Source organism: Vicia villosa, unplaced genomic scaffold (genome assembly GCF_029867415.1).
Source record: "Vicia villosa cultivar HV-30 ecotype Madison, WI unplaced genomic scaffold, Vvil1.0 ctg.000358F_1_1, whole genome shotgun sequence".
In the NCBI taxonomy this organism is placed as follows: domain Eukaryota; kingdom Viridiplantae; phylum Streptophyta; class Magnoliopsida; order Fabales; family Fabaceae; genus Vicia; species Vicia villosa.
Window position 1 is genome coordinate 776,148 of NW_026705161.1, and position 10,916 is coordinate 787,063.

The following is a 10,916-nucleotide window of genomic DNA, read 5'->3' on the forward strand; positions in this document are numbered from 1 at the left end:
TTTGTAAGAAACTGATTTTGTGGGTAAATAATAAGAGATTGCACTTCCTTCTCTTTTAAAGGGTACACGGTACACCACATATTTACAAACAATTCACTCTCTAAAACTATTTAATATAGTTTGTTCATCACACTTCTTTATTACTTTAACAATATTTTCAAATGTCAAGTCACATCATTTATTACATTTACTGTGTTTTTTCATAAAATAGTCATCTTCCTTGAGAGTACAGCAATACTTTATCACAAACAGTCAAATCAATTTCTGCAGCAGGGCTATACAGAGTATTTGATTTCTTGTCTGCTCAGGGCTATACTGTACCGTCTCATTTCTTTTACAAGCAATGTTACCATCTCACTAATTTGTTAGTATATTTTTATTTCAGAGCAATATTGTACTTTGGGTTGAATATTAGTTAGTTGTTCAGTTTATAATTCATTAAATATACTACAATTACAAATTAAATAAACATCCTTTAAAATTTTTAATTGTAATTAAATAAAATTACACATTGTTTTACTAAAAATTAAATGTGTATATTTAATGATATTTTATATTATAAGTGATATAAATAGTAGTAAAAAATTCTTTTATTTATTTTCTCATAAATAAAGCAATTTTTTTTAAAATTTATATTAATTATCTATTCAACTTATAACATATTAAATATATTATTATTTTTTTGCAATTTCAATATGGGTCAATTAAATATTTTAATTATAAATAAAAATACTCATATAAATATAGTTCAATATGTTACACTTATTTGTATTTTAATTTTTTAAAGTATTTTCTCTTTTTTTCACTTCCGTGCAATTTTGACTTATAGTAATATTTGTTGTAATATTTTATTTATAGTAACTTGAATCAATTTATGATCTTATTTACAGGTTTCAAAAATAATTAATTAGTTCATTTTTACTTCTCATTATAACACTTAATAATTGTCAATGAAAAGTTAAATAAAAAGTAAAATTTTATTGCGATCACTATAAATAATAATTAATTAAATTTATCATTCTCTTTATTATTTTTAAAAATGATGATTATTAAAATTCAAATCATTATAATACAAATATTTTTAGTAACACAAAAATCTATTGTTTATATAAATATTTTTATAAAATGCGCGTATCAAACTAGAACCGGTGCGTACCTAGGGTTTTTTTAGTAGAAAGTCTTTATTTCAATGTATGCTACTTTTACTTAATATTTATTTTCTTAAACCAAACCTAAGTAGTACTTATATAGTTTAATAGTATTATTCTTTGTTATGCGTGATATATGGTTGTGTCAACAATAACAGACTTTTTCCATCCTCATGTCAATCAATTAATACACTTTATTATTTTATCACTGTAGCCTATATATTTATGTCAATTGTTATTTTAATCAAACAATATCATACTCATTATATTTTTCACTTCACTCAACCTAAATAATTTGATTTGACCATATTTACCATTTTACCACTTTTTTTATAATTCTTACTATAACAAATATTTTCTTGAGCCAATTTTTTTTATATAGATAAAAATGTATTGTTAATCAAAATGTTTTTATAAATGGTGTTATTTTTATAAATGAGAACTGAATAAAAACATTTAATATATAATGACAATATAAAATTAATATTTTTATACGGGAAAAATTTAAATGTATGGTATTCTAAAATCTATTATTGATCTAAATATTTTTATATAGAAAAAAATGATATTTATGATCCTAATTTTTTATTCAAAAATAGTATACGAGAAAAAATTTATTATTGATCTAAATATTTTTATAGAAAAATTTACTATTGATCTATATATTTTTGTAAATAATACTTAAACAAAAATAATATTTGTATACGAGGAAACAATTATTATTGAATTACATATTTTTATATACGAAAAATATCTATTATTGATATAATTTTTTTCTTTTTTAATATTTATTTAAAATAACTATAATATGTAAACAAATGCGCATACCAGACTAGAACCCGTGCGTACGCACGGGTTATTTACTAGTTACTGGAATAAAGAATTGGATGAAAGATTGATGTTAACCATCGTTAAAAGGTTTCTGGCACGGTGGTGTCGTTTCTTAATGATCACACAAGGCACTTGCTAAAAAGTTATTACTTTGATGCTCAAATCAATATATGAATAAGGTGAAATTTTGTAAGTAGGGGTGAAAGTTTACTTGAATTTAACTTAGAGTCACTCTTATATAGTTAGAACGGTTATAATCGTCTATGAATTATGCGACATGGAGCGTGAGGAGCTGTTGGATGCATATTAACGGTCTTGATGAAAGGAGAGTAATGCTCATGTGCGGCATCTGTGGATGCATGTCTACTTGTTCGTTAGTAGTTAGCGCGCTTAGATTGGGTCAATATTTTATGGTCCTCTAGCCAATTCGAATAATTTTCTCAAAGTTCTTGATATCAATCTTGAAGCGAGGATTATTGATGTAGAGATTAGTGAGGTCGGGCCAATAACAAGTGAAATTGTCCATTAAGAATATGTATAATGGATGAGGCTTTCCAGAGTGGCATTTAGTGGAAGTAGTTGGCATGAGGACCATGCACATTAAAAGTGCTTAGTGTAGGAGAAATGATGCGGCGATGGCTTACACATACCTCCATGCGTGTAGGGGAGGAAGGTGATACGCCTAGGCATACTAAAGTGATGTTACTATTTTGAGAAACCATCTGAATCGTTAAATTGTGAATTTTGATCTTTTGATGGATTATGATTGTTGATCCTGGTGGTTGTTGTGCCTATAAAGCAGGAACTTGAAATTCGATTTCACTTTCAAAAATAGTTTTTCTTCAAAGTGGTCTGATAGAGGGTTTCATTTCACATTTCATTTTTTTCGTTGGAAATTCTAGAATTTGGATTACTTTAGATAACATATGTTTAAACTAAGGTATTTCATTTTTTTCTCAGTTGAATTTATGATTTTTCAATATTGATTGCATATGCACAACCAAAGAAATCCATATTTAAGTGTGCCCTTTGTAGACCGTAGCGATGTAGAGCATAATCATGTCGATTCTAGCACTGAACCGGCAGAAGCTAATCCTCAAAATATGGAGCCTTGTCCCACTTATATTGACATGAGCACTATACAAAAAACACATTTAACCTCGGACGCGAAGGGAATTAAACCTCGGTTATAGAGGTGAGGTAATGAAGGGCGTCATGAATACTTGCCACTTTACCCCTCGATTTTGTAATAACTCATGGGATAGTTGAAATGCTCATTGGTTTGATACCCAACAATAACTTTTTTATATTTTTAAAACTAGTGTCACATACCTCTTGGTTTATGACTAAAACCGAGGGGGAAAATAATTTTTTTTTACATACAAATTACATTGTTTACACATAATATTAATAAATTAATTTGTTTATAAATTGCATTGTTTACACAGGATATTACATTGTTTACACAAAATATTAAAGTAAAAATATATAACAAATTTTGAATCCAATTCATCATCATCACTGTCAGTGAAGATTAAATGATGGATCTTCGTTTCACTGAATCTTGAGAAAGAACAAATGTTGGATCCAAGTATATTCTCAATGAATTTTGCATGCATTTGTTTCTGATATAAAAAAATGGTTAAATAAAAAAATAAATATTCGGTTATATGATTATTTAAGAACACAAACCTTGAACCCAAATATTTTTCTACTCTTGTAATCCATTATAGAAAAAATTTCCAAACTTCTTTAAGAACACAAACCTTGAACCCAAATGTTTTCATGTCAAATGCTTTCATTAACAATTTTTTATATTCAAAACTCTTTTATAATGGATGCCTTTTAGGTTTTACACGGATCACTAATGACAGTGTCTTGAGCGTTGATACTCACTAAATGGACGATAAAGATTTGTTTAAGGACGTTGAAGAAAATCAATAAACATGCTTATATGTCCCCTCGATTATGATTCAAAATCGAGGTAAATTGTATTTCTTTTTAAATAAAAAATACAATAAAATAGGTTTCATTCCCAATGCACAATAAACCTCTCATTTTATGTTCAAAGTTGAGGGAAAAAGTTTTTTAATATAAATTACATTAACACAGAATATTACATTGTTTACAAATATTAATTTTTATATTAAAATACAAAGTTTTTATTGTTGGAGAACAACAAATCCATATTTTGTTTTATACCCTTTGTGTGCATTCTTTTCAAGTTGAATTTATATGCATGCATTCAATTTCTGACAAGTTATTTGTTCCAACTTTGAGAAATATTTTTCTGCACTTGCAATCCATCCTAAAGATTTGTTCCAAGATTTCATTATCTTGAGCAAATTATTTCATGCAAAATGCTCTCACAAGAAAGCAAACAAGATATATAGAGAGTTTCTTGTAGATTGATGTGTTAGCAATATCTTGAGCGTTGTTACTTTATGAATGTAAGGCATAGATTGATTGTTGCAGCTAAGTAACAAAATCCCTCGGTTCTTTTTTAAAATTGAGGGGAAAGTTATTTTTCTTTTTTAATTAAAAATAAAATAAAATAAGGTAATTCTCCTTGATTTCATCAAAAAACCAAGATAATCTATTACTTGCAAAAAAATGGTGAATGATAAAAAAATTGAAAGTAACATGTCTTGTTTCCTTTTCAATTTTTTACCATTTAATTATTTTGTGTTGCAATTGCTTACAATTTACAGCATTTTTAGGAATAAATTTCCCAATGTTGCCAACCGAGGAAAGCAATAAATTATAGAGTATTTTCTTTGATTGACAACATAAGAAGGTTATTCCAAAATACAACATAAAAATTAATTCTAAAATACAACATCAACACCATTGTATGAGATAGATTGTAAGTGTAAAAAAATGTTTTGTCAAAGGTTGGTGTTTGAATAACAACACACAACACAAGACCTTAAAGATTTTTGATGTCTTGCAATCTATCTCAAAGAATTATGCCTATTTGGAGCGGCTACATATAAGTTAGATTTAGAAAAATCATTTGATCAAAGTTGGAAGATTTCAAATACTTAAAAAATTTCTAAGTGTTTTTAAGCTTTTAAGTCATAACTTCAGGCTCAATTTACATCAAAATCAAAGAAGAATTTGGAAAAACTTCCAACATGAAAGTTGTAGATCTCAATCTAAACGACAACTTTGTCAAATATTTTTTTTTCCCAAAAAATCAACCATTTGAGAGATATGGTCTCACAAAGTTTCTTCCAACACTTGGCAAAATTTTCTAAGTGTTTTAACCTAATTTTCTTTCAACTTTATGGATATTTTCACCAAGATCCAAGATGAATTTGGGGAAACACCAAACAAAAAAGTTGAAGAGAATTGTTAGAGTTTTCTAAAGAGTACTCAAACACCTCCATAACATGTGTATTTTGGGAGAATCGAATTAAAGAAGAAGGCACCATAGCACTTGAATTTCAAGCCATTTCATGAAGAACCAAGGTTCAAACTTTGAATCAAATCTGCATAATCTTTTTTGGCATACCTCTAAACTTGTTCAAATCACCATAATCAGAATATTACACTTGCTATTGAGCTATGGAACAAGTGATTCAAGTCTTAACCAATGCATAATACAATTTCAAAACTAAAGGCAAGACTTCTATTTTGGAAAAGAAGCTTTAATCACCAAACTTTATGCCTTGAGTCTCTACATTGTTTCTTTTGCACTAAAGCATCCTAATGTCAACAAGAAACAACCTAATATGCAGAAGAGCCACCCTAGGCTCATGTTTAGAGCATTGGAAGTATCATGGAGATCATAACTTTCTCCTTTTTTCACCAACAAGCAAAGTGACATAACTTGGGCATGGGAACTCCAAATAATATGAAATCCCCCCCCCCCCCACACACACACAAATCACAAATCTTGCATATAAATAGAGGGTCTTGCTTCTTGCAACAAACACACAGAAAATCTCAAAGTCACTCCTTCATCCGAAATCTCCAAAATTGTCACTTGTACAAACTTGTGCATTTTGAGTTCTAAACCATTTATGTGTCAAACAACCATTCAAACATCATCCATACACTTCATAGAAGTTGTAGCAATGCTCACATTGCACCTGTAACCACTAAATTATCATCCTCCATTTTTACCTTCAAGCTTTGCACTTGGATTCGAGTAGAGCAATATAGGCTACTTTAAACCAAGTTAAGCATTCATACACCTTACATATCATCCATAGAAGCTATCCAAGTCATAAAATTGCATCTGTAAACACTGAATCATCATCCACAATTGCACCTTGAACCAGTTGCAGTTGAGGTCGAGTAGGTGAGTTCCAGAAGGTTTCAATCCATTCCAAGCACATCAACACACTCCTTGAGGGTTAGGGAAACTATTTGGATCACCAAACTTGCCCTGTAACATCTTTAACAAAGGATTCAATTTCCAACTCCAGAGATAAGTTCTTAAAACTTGAACTCTCTCATTTCTGCATCCTTTTTAATAAAGCTTGATTCTATCTTGTTTAGAATGATGTGAGGACCAAAAGCCCTCTATTTGTGTTCATTTATACTTTGTATATGCCATTTAATTTTACTTTGAAAAATTAGGGTTCATAGAGTTTTTCCAAAAATTAACAAGTTAGAGGTAAAATAAATCAATGAGAGTCATATGATTGGATTTTTCTTGAAAAATCACACAGGTCTCGTGTTTGAATTTTCAAAAATGGTTGAGAATTGATGATGTTACAATTTCCATATGTTGTTGTTCTTGAGGAAGAAGATAAAGTTCATCTTCAAATTCCCAGATTTTTGTTTTATTATATTTTGAATGGAGTGTATTTTAAAACTGAGCTACATCGTGTGACTCAGTGGCAACAACGTGCGTTTTAGAGCTTTCCTCTACAAGGGTGTGAGTTCAATCCCCCCTTTTGCAACTTTTGAGTTTTATTTTCATTTTAACTAGTTATGGTTTGTTTTCAATATTCTATCAATTGTTTGCGCCTTATGGTCACTTGCAAGCATCTGGCCTGGTGGCTAAGGTTTTGAGATGCAATCTTGAGGGCGTGGGTTCAAACACTAGTGTCAACAAAAGCTTATTGTTACCACTTGTTTACTTCCTTTTTTTAAATAACTTTGACAATTATTTTAAAATAACAAATTTAATCATTTTGACTTGAAATTTTGTACACTTTATTTATCTTATCTATTTTGAGAATATAATTTAAAATCACAAAAATATTTATTATTTGATCATTTTAAAATTAAATCAAAAACAAGTGTTTATTTCTTTTAAAATACTTTTAAAATCATTTCTTTTAATATTTTTCACCAATTAGGGCTAGATTTAAATCCATCTTGATGATATCATGTTCCCTTAAGTCCATCCTCTTTTAGGGTTAGACTTTAATCAACTCTTTTAATCAATTAGGCTTAGGTGTACATAAACCCTAAAAAACCCTAACTTTGTGATTTCTTGATCCTTTGATCTTTAGCAATTCCATGTTAATATAACTTGTTGCTATGATCTCTCCTTACTTATATACTTGTACATATACTTGTTGATTTACATCCCTGTACATTTATACTTTGGTTATGTTATTATCTTTGTATATATACATTGTTTACTAACTCACATGCATGAGATATTTATCCATCCATCATCAAATCAGATTCATTCATACATGAAATGATATTGAGGTATGTCATCCTTTTATTCATTAACTTTTATCCTTGAGCGTATGCCTTGATATTGTGGAACTCACCCTTGATATTATCCATGGTATACATGTCATAGTATGCACCCACTTAAGATATTCACCATTGAATGATTGCTTAAGTTGTTGCAAAATATCCAAAGGAATGGGAATGGTATTGACTAAAATTGTCAAGGTATTCAATCTCTTTTCCAAACTCTTTTAGTTTGTGCTTAGTATTGTTAAAGCTTTGCACTCCACTTGTTTTGAAAATGGTTTTGTATTGTTAAAGCTCAACATTTTTAAATCAACCCTTGGTTTTGTATTGTTAAAGCTCAATCAACTTCTTTTGTTAAACCCTAGCCTTGTATTGTTAAAGTTGGGCACATTTTAAAAACTTGTTAAGTATTGTTAAAGCTTGACATTTTAAAAACCCGTTGAGCATTGTTAAAGCTCAATACCAAAAAAGATTTTTCCAGTTGACTTTTTATTTGTCTTTTAAGAGGAACTACAAAAGCTCTGACTTCCCTACTGCACTTAAGGGGTATGTAGGCCTAAGATGCGATATCTTATCGAGCTCACTTTTAAAACCTTCTTTTCTCATCCTCCCACTCTATTTAAACAAAACACAAAAACACAAAAACAGTTTTTAAGACAATAACAATGATAACATATTTCAAAAAAGGTTCATACGAAATACCGTAGATGTGAGGGGTGCTTAAAACCTTCCCCTTGCATAACAAACCCCCCGTACCCAAATCTCTAATAAGTTTATTAGTTTTGATTTTAAAAACTTGCGTGGCTTTTATTTCACTCTTTCTCCCATTTCGTTTGGAAACAATAAAGCACAGTGGCGACTCTGTTAAAATATATGAGCAAAGTCAATCAATGGCTTTAGTCTCACAAATTTCACCACTACAGTTATATAACTAGAAATTCCTATTTGTTTCGATTTTCTATCTTAAATGATTGAGTTCGCTACAAAAGTATGAACGATTTGGGCATCAATTATATGTTGAAAGGGTATATTTGGTACATGATTTAGAAATTTTGGACAGTCAAGCCTGAGGCGATGAAAGTGTCTCAAGCTCAACTGAGAAATTCTTTACCACTTTAAAATAGATGTATTTTAAAGGATTCTAAATGTCTAAGATATTCTACAAAAGCAGCCAACTCGTTATTTTACATCATAATAATGCACTAATGAAAGTAAACATTTCTAGAATTTCTATTTTTTCCTATGGTGTGAATCTTGTTGTGAATTATGACAAAATTCAATATCAATTTGTGAGGAAAGGAATAGTAGCAACCAAAATAAATGATCTACAACAATAATAATTCGTACACAAATAATATAACAGAATAAGGCGAAGGTTTGTTTACCCAGTTCGATCAAACGATTTATTCTGGGGAGAGAGCAGCTCTCCAATTCACTATACTCAAAAGTTGTTACAAGAGATTACAGATGAGTTACAAGGAAATAGTCTTCGCAGTTCCCAAAGAACAAACGCTATTTTCTATCCAAGTGTTTCCCAACCTCTCGAACTCTCAATATAATAATCACTCAAACCCAAGGTGTTTAAAACTACTTCCCAATCCCCTTAGATAACTCCAAAGGTTTCCCAAAAACCTTTGTATTTCTAAGTTTTTCCTTGGCATTCCATAAACCTATATTCTCCCTTGTTGTCGTAAGCTCTAAAATTGTCACACTATAATAACATGAGAGATATATATTTATAATAGCCAAAATCCAACAAATCCATAACAAATCCCAAAACATATCTTCTTAATTGTTAGAATAAAATATATTATTATAATCTTATGATATCTCTTAGACTATTATAAATATATATCTTATAATATTATAAATATATATATCTTATAATATCTTTTTACATTAATTTATATGATCTCCAAATTAATATAAAATATTCTAACATTAATGAATGGATCAATGAACCGAACCAACCGAGTTCGATACCCGTGAACCGCTCAGACCAGACTATTTTTTTACTTTCTGATTTCTGGCAATCTCAAAACATGTTTTCTTTCTCTTCATCGACAAATATTTTAAGACATACTTCAACATCTTACAAATGAGTTTTTTGTTATTCAATAAAATCAAGGACTTGCATGAGTAAACCTGGGACAAAATTCATTTTCTTGAATCTCATTTAATAAACTGTTAAAACCCAATTATAATAATTTTCAAAACAGTTGTCTTAGCTAAACATAGAAGTAGTTAAAATTGGTAATTTATTTAGTCTTTAAGGACGATACTCTTTTTATTACTTAAATATAACCATACCTTGCGGCATGTCAGTCTTCCACAAATCTAGGGAGATTCGCCCTAATCTTTATAGTGTGTGTTGGATTTTTGTCGAGTTGGATGAATATGAAATTACCATATGGGATTTTCCTTTGCATCATCATCCTAGCCTCGACAGTGAGAATTATCTTTATGTCGTGCTCGTTATTGGATGTAAATTCCTCACAATGATCATCCTAGTTTTCCATTTTGACGTCTAAGAGTTGTTATCTGGAAGTGTTGGCCTCTTTTTCCTTCCTTTTCTTCCAAGCGACAGTTGCGTTTAGGTTCCTCTACAAAACTTTGAGGTAACATCGATCTCTTATCAGGTTTGCGCATATGGTCACTACTTTACCTTTGAAGTTATGATATTTCATCTTGAGGTGGATGGTGAATGACACTTCCCCCAAGGCCGCTTTGGTAAGTCTCCCTAGAACACAGTTGTAGACTAACTTACATGGGACCACAAAAAATTGGAGGTATATGGTCATGTTTCCATTCTCTTTTCCAAAGGTAACTAATAGTTCAATGAAACCCTAAAGACGGGTTACCGTTATGTTGAAGCCTAGTAAAAATTATTTTCATGTATGGCATAGAGGTTTCATTTCTCATGCGTAGTTTGATGAACAATTTTGCGTACATAATGTCACACAGACTTCCTTCATCGATGAGAATTTGGGAAACATCAAAATTGTCCATGGTTGCCATGATTATCAACAAAAATATCTCGTTTGCTATGCTTATAATCCTCTATTGTCACTAAATCCTAGAATGGGTTGTTGTCTAAAGCTCACTCTTGAAGTCAGTTCACGATATTTCTAAAGAGAGTCAATGCATCTCTTGTTGCCCCCTCTTAGATCATCCTCATTGGTGTATCTACTTAGTCTTTCTTTCTTGACCATATTTTCAATTGATTCATTGGTCTCATGCATGTGACATTTGTAAAACTTGCAG